The sequence below is a fragment of the Lepidochelys olivacea genome (genome assembly GCF_965140295.1).
Source record: "Lepidochelys olivacea isolate rLepOli2 genome assembly, chromosome: 7".
NCBI lineage: Eukaryota > Metazoa > Chordata > Testudines > Cheloniidae > Lepidochelys > Lepidochelys olivacea.
Genome location: NC_140417.1, coordinates 77,719,903 through 77,730,431, shown reverse-complemented (window position 1 = coordinate 77,730,431; position 10,529 = coordinate 77,719,903).

Below are 10,529 nucleotides of genomic sequence, written 5' to 3'. Positions count from 1 at the left end.
ATTCCATTCATAGAGACTACCGCTTGACTGCTGAGCTTGCAGATCACACAGAATGCCAGCTTTAAATCTCCCCTGGCTAAGCTGAGTTCACCTTTATCTGCCACTTGTTTACAAAATGCCTCGTGATCATGAAGTGCCAGGATGTTGAACTTTTCCTTCAGCTGATTATCTTCAATTTAAATGTCTGGAAGACCTCCTCCGATAGCCATGGTCGACATGCTGGGTGGTTATAGACAATCATCTGCACAGGTGATTGACAGAGGATGGACGTTAACAGAGACCAGGTAACCTTGACATCACCTGGCAGGTCAGCTAGAGCAGAGAATCTATTGCAGTCGTTGATACAAAACCTGTTAACAAAATCCAGTGCTCAGAGAAATGCACTGATGTCAAACTTCTTCATCATCGCAGAGGGCTTACTTGCTTGTCAAAACATCAGCGCCAGGTGGGCAACCACTACGTGATGATCCGTGTTTGTGGTGCATTCCATGCCAAAATATACTCAGCGGGAGGTGAAGACACCTGTCACATGTGATGATGAGGTCCAATTCCTTCTGAGTGATGCCATCATGAGAGATCCAAGGCATCTAGTGTGTATGTCATCTCTTGAATCATGTCCTGAAAATGGAGAGATTCTGAGAGGTGCAGAATGTGAACAAGAGGCAGGAGTTATCATGGGTATACCTGAACCATAATGGCCAATTCTCAGGGAACCAATAACCGCATTTAGAGTGTCCAAGATCACAAGATTATTAAGTAGAGGAACAGTGCATACCAGCAGGCCCCCTACAGGGAAGGGCAAAGGGGGCAATTGCCCAGGGGCCCAAACAATTTAAAAGGGCTTGGGGACCCCTGGCCGCTGCTGCCGGCAGAGCAGCAGGGCAAAGGTGGACTTTCAGCCCACCCTCACTCCACGCCACTCCCAGAAGCAGCTGGCATATCTCTGTAGCTCCTGGGGAAGAGGTCTCTGCACACTGCCCCTGCCCTGAGCACTGACTCTGCAGCTCCCGTGGGGTGGGAACTGCAGCCAATGGTGGCTACGAGGGCAGTGCCTGTGGGCAGCAGCACGTGAAGACCCTCTGGGCCCCCACCAGGAGCTGCTGCCAGAGGAGTGTTCCTGTCACTTTCGGGAGCCACCCTAAGTAAGCGCTGACCCCCTGACCTCCTCCTGCACCCCTGCCCCAGCCTAGAGCCCACACCCAAACTCCATCCCAGAGCCCAAACCCTCACACCCTCCCGCACCCCAACCTCCTCCCTCAGCCTGGAGGAAGTGAGTGAGGGTGAGAGCTCAGTGGTTTGTGCATTAGCCTGCTAAACCCAGGGTGATTAGGGGGCCGGGCTTCTCTGACTAGGGGTCCTATAAAGGTAGCCAGCCAGTCAGGCAGCGGCACAAAGAGCTGTAGCAGCACGGGAGCTAGCAAACAGAGCTGTAAACAGGGGAGTTTAAAAGGGGAGTTTGTCTTGTGGTGCTTGTTTGGGGTTTGTTTTTGCTGTGGGTGGTGGTGGTTTGGTGTGGTTTGTGTTTCCCAGATTAACAGGATTTAGGTGGGAAGGCTATGACAGATACAGGGTGGGAGTAACCCATGTAGTGGAAGACACAATGAGGATGACTGGATGTGGAAGCTGCGGTATGTACATGATCCTGGAGGGGGTACCTGGTAAGAGTTTTGTCTGCATTAAATGCTGTCTGATAGAGCTGATGGAGGAAAAGATCCGAGGTTTGGAGATGCAGGTGGAAAGTCTGGTTGAGTTTAGAAAGGGGTTCGGGCAGATTATGGAGCAAAGACATGAGGTATCTGAAGGGAAAAGCTCAGACTTGCAGATGGAAGCAGGACTGAGGAATTCTGAGGGGAGACTGGGTGAGGAAAATGGTCAGTGGAACCATGTGACTGAAAGAACCAGGCAGAGGAAAAGATGGGCTAGTGAAGGAGAAAGAGCTCAAGAACAGGTTTGCAGAGTTGGAAAATGAAGGGGCTCAGCAGGTAGTCACTGAAGGTGGAAGGGCAAGGAAGAAGAGAAGAGTGGCTAGTCCGATAGGAAAAGGGGAAGAGTCAATGGAGATTACACCAAATGTGAGCCCCAGGAGGATACAGGATGGGTTGAAGAGGATTACAACGGAGAATAGGAATGGAAAGAACTTGCAGCCAGAGGGAACAGGGGATAGACAGGAGAATAGCACCATCACCAGGAAAAGGCAGGTCAATGTGATTGGGGACTCTTTTCTGAGAAGAATAGACAGGCCTGTAATCAGAGCTGATCCAGAGAATAGAAGGGTGTGCCGTCTTCTAGGTGCTAAGATACGGGATGTAGACCTGAGGTTGAAAAGGATCCTAAAGGGAGCGGGGAAGAATCCCCTAATTATCCTTCATGTGGGAACAAATGATACAGCTAGATTCTCGCTGGAAAGTATTAAGGGAGACTATGCTAGGCTGGGGAAGACGCTTAAGGATATTGAGGCTTAGGTGATCTTTAGTGGGATTCTGCCTGTTCCGAGAGAAGGGCAACAAAGGTGTGACAAGATTATGACTATCAACAGATGGCTTAGGCAGTGGTGCTATAAGGAGGACTTTGGGATGTATGGCCACTGGGAGACATTCATGGACAGAGGACAGTTCTCTCGGGATGGACTTCATCTGAGTAGGGAAGGAAATAGACTTCTAGGATGGAGGCTGGCACAACTGATTAAGAGAGCTTTAAACTAGGAATTTGGGGGAGATGGTTGGGAGCTGTCCAGGTAATCTCCACGCCAGATTTTAGCATTGAGAGGGAAGAAAACTAAGTAAGAAAGGATACAGCCATGGGTAGGAGAATGTATATAAGGAGGAAGGGCAGTGTGTATAGCAGTCTAATAGGTTATATACTGGCTGTAGAATGACCGTGCCTAATAGGGTACAGAATGTGAGCGAGGCCAAACAGCAAAAATTAAGATGTTTGTACACCAGTGCGAGGAGCCTAGGTAACAAAATAGAGGAACTAGTACTACTGGTGCAGGAAGTGAAACCAGATATTATAGGGATAACAGAAACATGGTGGAATACTCGTCATGACTGGACTACAGGTATTGAAGAGTATGTTCTGTTTAGGAAAGACCGAAATAAAGGTAAAGGTGGTGGAGTAGCATTGTACATCAATGATGATGTAGGATGTAAAGAAATAAGAAGCGATGGAATGGATAAGACAGAGTCCGTCTGGGCAAAAATTACATTGGGGAAGAAAACTATTAGAGCCTCCCCTGGGATAGTGCTTGGGGTGTGCTATAGACCATCGGGATCCAATTTGGATATGGATAGAGCCCTCTTTAATGTTTTTAATGAAGTAAATACTAATGGAAATTGCGTGATCATGGGAGAGTTTAACTTCCCAGATATAGACTGGAGAACAAGTGCTAGTAATAATAATAGGGCTCAGATTTTCCTAGATGTGATAGCTGATGGATTCCTTCATCAAGTAGTTGCTGAAGCGACTAGAGGGGATGCCATTTTAGATTTGGTTTTGGTGAGTAGTGACGACCTCATAGAAGAAATGGTTGTAGGTGATAGTCTTGGCTCAAGTGATCATGAGTTAATTCAGTTCAAACTGAACGGAAGGATGAACAAACAAATCTGCAACTAGGGTTTTTGATTTCAAAAATTAAGGAAATTAGTTAGGGAAGTGGATTGAACTGAAGAACTTCTGGATCTAAAGGAAGAGGCAGCCTGGGATTACTTTAAATCAAAGCTGCAGAAGCTATCGGAAGCCTGCATCCCAAGAAAGGGGAAAAAGTTCATAAACAGGAGTTGTAGACCAAGCTGGATGAGCAAGCATCTCGGAGAGGTGATTAAGAAAAAGCAGAAAGCATACAGGGAGTGGAAGATGGGAGGCATCAGCAAGGAAAGCTACCTTATTGAGATCAGAACATGTAGGGATAAAGTGAGACAGGCTAAAAGTCAAGTAGAATTGGAACTTGCAAAGGGAATTAAAACCAATAGTAAAAGGTTCTATAGCCATATAAATAAGAAGAAAATAAAGAAAGAGGTGGGACCTCTAAACACTGAGGATAGAGTGGAGGTCAAGGATAATCTAGGCATGGCCCAATATCTAAACAAATACTTTGCCTCAGTCTTTAATAAGGCTAAAGAGGATCTTAGGGATAATGGTAGCATGACAAATGGGAATGAGGATATGGAGGCAGATATTACCATATCTGAGGTAGAAGCGAAACACGAACAGCTTAATGGGACTAAATCGGGGGGCCCAGATAATCTTCATCCAAAAATATTAAAGGAATTGGCACATGAAATTGCAAGCCCATTAGCAAGAATTTTTAATGAATCTGTAAACTCAGGGGTTGTACCTTATGATTGGAGAACTGCTAACATAGTTCCTATTTTTAAGAAAGGAAAAAAAAAAAAAAAGTGATCCGGTAACTACAGGCCTGTTAGTTTGACATCTGTAGTATGCAAGGTTTTGGAAAAAATTTTGAAGGAGAAAGTAGTTAAGGACATTGAGGTCAATGGTAAATGGGACAAAATACAACATGGTTTTACAAAAGGTAAATCGTACCAAACCAACCTGATCTCCTTCTTTGAGAAAGTAACAGATTTTTAGACAAAGGAAACGCAGTAGATCTAATTTACCTAGATTTCAGTAAGGCGTTTGATACTGTGCCACATAGGGAATTATTAGTTAAATTGGATAAGATGGGGATCAATAGGAAAATTGAAAGGTGGATAAGGAATTGGTTAACAGGGAGACTATAGCGGGTCCTACTGAAAGGTGAACTGTCAGGCTGGAGGGAGGTTACCAGTGGAGTTCCTCAGGGATCGGTTTTGGGACCAATCTTTTTATTACTGACCTTGGCACAAAAAGTGGGAGTGTGCTAATAAAGTTTGCGGATGATACAAAGCTGGGAGGTATTGCCAATTTAGAGAAGGACCGGGAAATCATACAGGAAGATTTGGATGACCTTGTAAACTGGAGTAATAGTAATAGGATGAAATTTAATAGTGAGAAGTATAAGGTTATGCATTTAGGGATTAATAACAAGAATTTTAGGTATAACCTGGGGATGCATCAATTAGAAGTAACGGAGGAGGAGAAGGACCTTGGAGTACTGGTTGATCATAGGATGACTATGAGCCGACAATGTGATATGGCCGTGAAAAATGCTAATGCGGTCTTAGGATTCATCAGGCAAGGTATTTCCAGTAGAGATAAGGAGGTTTTAGTTATACAAGGCACTGTTGAGACCTCACCTGGAATACTGTGTGCAGTTCTGGTCTCCCATGTTTAAGAAGGATGAATTCAAACTGGAACAGGTACAGAGAAGGGCTACTAGGATGATCCGAGGAATGGAAAACCTGTCTTATGAAAGGAGACTCAAGGAGCTTGGCTTGTTTAGCCTAACTAAAAGAAGGTTGAGGGGATATGATTGCTCTGTATAAATATATCAGAGGGATAAATACCAGAGAGGGAGAGGAATTATTTAAGCTCAGTACCAATGTGGACACAAGAACAAATGGATATAAACTGGTCATTGGGAAGTTTAGACTTGAAATTAGATGAAGGTTTCTAACCATCAAAGGACTGAAGTTTTGGAATAGCCTTCCAAGGGAAGCAGTGGGGGCAAAAGACCTATCTGGCTTTAAGATTAGACTTGATAAGATTATGGAGGAGATGGTATGATAGGATAATATGATTTTGGCAATTAATTGATCTTTAAATATTCTTGGTAAATAGACCGAATGGCCTGTGATGGGATGTTACATGGGGTGGGATCTGAGTTACCCAGGAAAGAATTTTCTGTAGTATCTGGATGTTGAATCTTGCCCATTTGCTCAGGGTTTAGCTGATCGCCATATTTGGGGTCGGGAAGGAATTTTCCTCCAGGGCAGATTGGAAGAGGCCCTGGACGTTTTTCGCCTTCCTCTGTAGCATGGGGCACGGGTCACTTGCTGGAGGATTCTCTGCTCCTTGAAGTCTTTAAACCATGATTTGAGGACTTCAATAGCTCAGACATAGGTGAGAGGTTTTTCGAGGAGTGGGTGGGTGAGATTCTGTGGCCTGTGTTGTGCAGGAGGTTGGACTAGATGATCATAATGGTCCCTTCTGACCTTCGTATCTATGAATCCTTGAGGGGGCCATTTAGGGATCTGGGGCAAAAATTGGGGATTGGTTCTGCTTTGAGCAGAGTGTTGGACTAGATGACCTCCTGAGGTCCCTTCCAACCCTGAGATTCTGTGATCTTTGACTAAATCAGCTGATTCCTCTGTTGGCACACAGTCTACAATGACAGCAAGGTGACCATGTCGATATTTACGACATGTAATAAGTAGTCAAGAAGACACGATCATCCAAATTATCAAGGAGGACTTGGCCTTGCCTTGCAGTAGTAATGCTACCCCATATAAAAGTGGTTGGGACTGCCGGAATACAGAAGTAATGAATCTTCCACCTTGTGGTGTCCATGATCTATCAACCTTGCTTCTGTTAGGCCAGCAACTGATATGCCAAGATGATCCATTTAGTGTGAGATAGCAACATGATGACCATGCCTGTAAAAAGTTGCAACATACCAGGTTGCAACTTTGATAGTTTGGCAGAAATCCCAGCTATGATTGGATACATTATCATGGAATACTGCAGATGCACCTGGCAACATCAGAGGATGCGTGTTACCAGGGGGCTTTGGCACAAACCCGTCACATTTGCACCAGGAGAAGACAGCACTGGCAGGGCAGCTGACAGTAGGACAGAGCCTTTAACTGTGGTGCTGAGCATTAAGTTACTGAAAATGTTTCTTCTCATGCAACATTTGGGGGCTGCATGAGCTTTGAAGCCAGTGGAACTATGGTAATCTACCAGAGGATCTGGCTGGGTGCCTATAGCTGACCCATGGCCACCAATAATTGAAAACGTTCTATGATGAGCAGTTTTGTCCTCCAAAGCTGCAAACAATTGCATTACAATGTGTATTTGAGCCAGGACCAAGACAACCCTACTTCTCTCAACTTTTAGTCTGTTTTTTGAGAAGCTCTGTCCATTGGGAGGCAATGGCTTCCTAAAGTCACCCACCATTTTGAGGGGAACAGTGCTGAAACTGCAGGTGATAGACACAGACGAGGGATAAAAAGGCATAGTATTGACAGCAAAGGATGAAGTGAAACACAGAGACAAAGGTATCGAAAGGGGAGGAGAAGCTGACGGAAGATGTAGGGAAGGGGAGGGCAAAGAAAGTGGGAAGTGAGTGGCAGGAAGGAGAATAGATAAGAATGGTGAATTAGAGAATTGGAGAGGAAAGAACAAGAGAGAGGAAGATCTAATGAGAAAGATGGGGAAAATTTCTAATGCTGGTGAAGTAAACAGCCACTTGCTCAGAAATTAAAGGAAGGAAAACAATATATCAGAGGTGCCTCATTGCAGTAACTGTTTACTGCAGCTGAGAATGAATTCCTCTCAAGTGAATTAAGGGAACAGGTATAGAAAGCTTCTCCCCCTCCACCTCTAGCCTGTCAAACTGCATTGGTTTTATCAGAAAGCTCCTGTTGAGCCCATCTGGTTGATGAACATTCTTATCAACTAGCAAATATAAATGACTTATGGGAATAATATTTCAATGTATAATGACACGGCTATATCTAGGATTCTTTGAAGATCTGTGTTATTAAATATTAAATATCAAAGCTGTAAATTATAGTAGCAGCTTTATATTACTAAATTAAATTCAAACAAAACCTAATTTCCTTAATCATTGACTATAATCCTCCAGGAACATATGCTATTAATTCAGTTACAAATGGCACAGAAATTGTATGACTTCAGTTAAGTTATTTTATATCAAATTCTAATCCAGGGCAGAGTCTTCAGTAAATCTCCTAGAGGGAATGTAATGCTTCTGCAATCATATTGGCTCTTTAGTGGAGAGCTAATCTTTTTATACTCTGTTTTTTCACTCCTTTAGCCATTTCCCTCACTTTCTTACTATGCTGCTATATTCTACTGTATACCATGTTTATAGAGATCTGGCTTTTTCCACACTCTTATTTGATCACTGAGGGTCAAGATTTTTCTTATTCGAAAATTGGATCAATTGTTTTTTAATATAAAATTGAATAATTCTGCATTCATTTGAACATATACTTTAACTACCACATGTTGGGTTTGTTTGGTTTTGATTTTTCATTAGGACACTCAATTGTTCAGTTTGTAGCTAAATATTTGATAAACAGGCTGATTTTTCCTCTTCAAGCATCCCCTTGGGGGAAAAAAACCACAGACTTCATGTAAACAGACCACTTCCAGAGTGGCTAAAGAATGTTGGTCAGATCATAAACAACAACTAGGAAAGGGTCATTAGAATTTCTGGGAGCCTATTGGCTTCTCCAGTACACTTTATTCCAGATCAGAAGGATCGACATATTTTTAAATCGACTGTAGTATATCAAGTGACAGTTGCTTATATTTACAGATGGCCCAGGACAGATAATTTACTGGGCAATATGGGGCCAGCCAAGAAGTTGTTCATCATTTACCTCATTATGAGGTATTGATAGGGTCCTTTGGCAGAACGATGACTGAAAAAAGGGAAAGAACAACCTATATTATACATCAGTCTGAAAGTACTGCCTTGAGAGAGAGCCTATGTCGTGGTGGAGAAAGTGTGCCTTACTGTTACGGGGAAGAGATTTTGAGGTAGCAGTTGACCAAAATCCCTTAGCATGAATGGGGCTAATAACTGTAGTGAAGTATTGCCTTACAGTGATACTCTTTCAGGATATTTCAATGCAGTAGGAAGAGAAATGCTAATATCAAGGGGCTTTTGAAAAATAGGCACCGTAATGCTTCAACTTCATGTGATATTTTTATTTGACTGTGTGGGTACCCTGTACACAGCAAAACAATGACTCCAGTTACAAGGGCACACAGAGAATGTTATTGGTGATATGCTCACCTTGCAAAACAAAATTGCACCACAAGTAACAAAAAGCATTTCTCCAAGATCTAATTACCTAGACATTCAGTTAAGCAAAACTTGAAAGTCGGTATGGTAACTACTAATAATACTACGGACACTGGACAACTTTGGATGCAAGACAAAAAAATATAATGATATGTGAGCTTAGCTCTGGAAAGTGTTGGGGGATGTTTGGTTGGCTGCATGGCCTCACCATGGTGACCAGGTGTGCAAGTATGGACTGCAACTTTTGGTTGGTATTCAAAGCTAGTGAGGTCAATCTAGAGTTGAAATCTGTCTGATAAAGAAAAAAATGTCAGCTAAAAAATTAGAATCCCATTGTAAACGGGCTTCTTTCCCAGCTCACTCTAACGCAAAGTCCATACACTGTGCAGGTTCAAAACTTGCCCCTTTCTGGGCTTTTGTTAAGAATGAAATTGACAATAAGATATAGTGCAGCTCAAAACTTCTCCTCAGGCCTGGTAGTTTCCGGGGTTCTTATTTCAGGAACTCAGCCTACACCACAGATCCTCTCCTACCTCCCTTACATCTAGTTGAAGTAACATGCTATCTGCCTCAGTGGGTCAGCAGAACCCAGTTAAATCATTCTGAGCAGGAATACCACCTGTTAACGATTTCATGTACACACTGCCAGCCCATTACATTCATACAGTGTCCTTGTATGGGTTCACCCTGGGCTACTTTAGAGGTTAGGTTTGTTCTTGTTAAACATCAGCTTCAGTGCATGAACTGACACCCTCCAGATTCAAAGTGGAAGGGGGGTTATAGGCTAGAGCATTACAGTGGTGGGCTCTTGATTGAGATTAATTTCCCTCTCAGTCTCAGTTGTTTTGTTGATCCCAAAGGCACATTGCAAAGCCCATCTATTTACTCAGGTATTTCCTGAGTGGGTGCTTTAAGTGGTGGAAGTAGCTTCTTTGTTTTTCTTTAGGCAGGAGAATTTTAGTATTATTGACCTTTCCTCCCCCTTCTTCCCCCAATTCTCGATATTTGTTCTTTCTATCTGACATTTTTGTAAGGGCACCTAGCAACTGGGATTGGCACACATTATACAACTATCTAAAATAACAGGATTAACCTTTAAGGGACTTCAAGTAGCTTTTGTAAGCTATAACGCTGTTTCTAACCAAATTGTGTTGTACCTCTCAAAACCAGATCTGGAGAGTCCATAAAAGACTCTTTTCTGCCACAGTAAAAATTTAAGAGAAAAAGTATCCTTCAGAGCTACAGATTCCAGGGTCCTTCCAATGAAATAACATGCCTTGACAGAATATTCTCTTTATTTATTCAACATTATTTGTAGTCTCCTTGTGATTCATATGGTTTGGGTTGGGATTTTTGGGGGGGGGGGGGTGGAGGGTAGCATCAGTGCATGCTCTGATGTCTTAAGCTGAAAGAATCCAATGCTCTGAATTAAAAATACACACGCACACACACCACTGCTCTGGTAAGAGTCACAAACTGTTGCAAAAATGTTTGCTTACGTCTAGAAGAACACAGGATATGTAAAATCATCAGATAAGCTAAAGAGTCAGACCATTAGGGAATCAGAACAAACTACAATGGACCCGAGTCT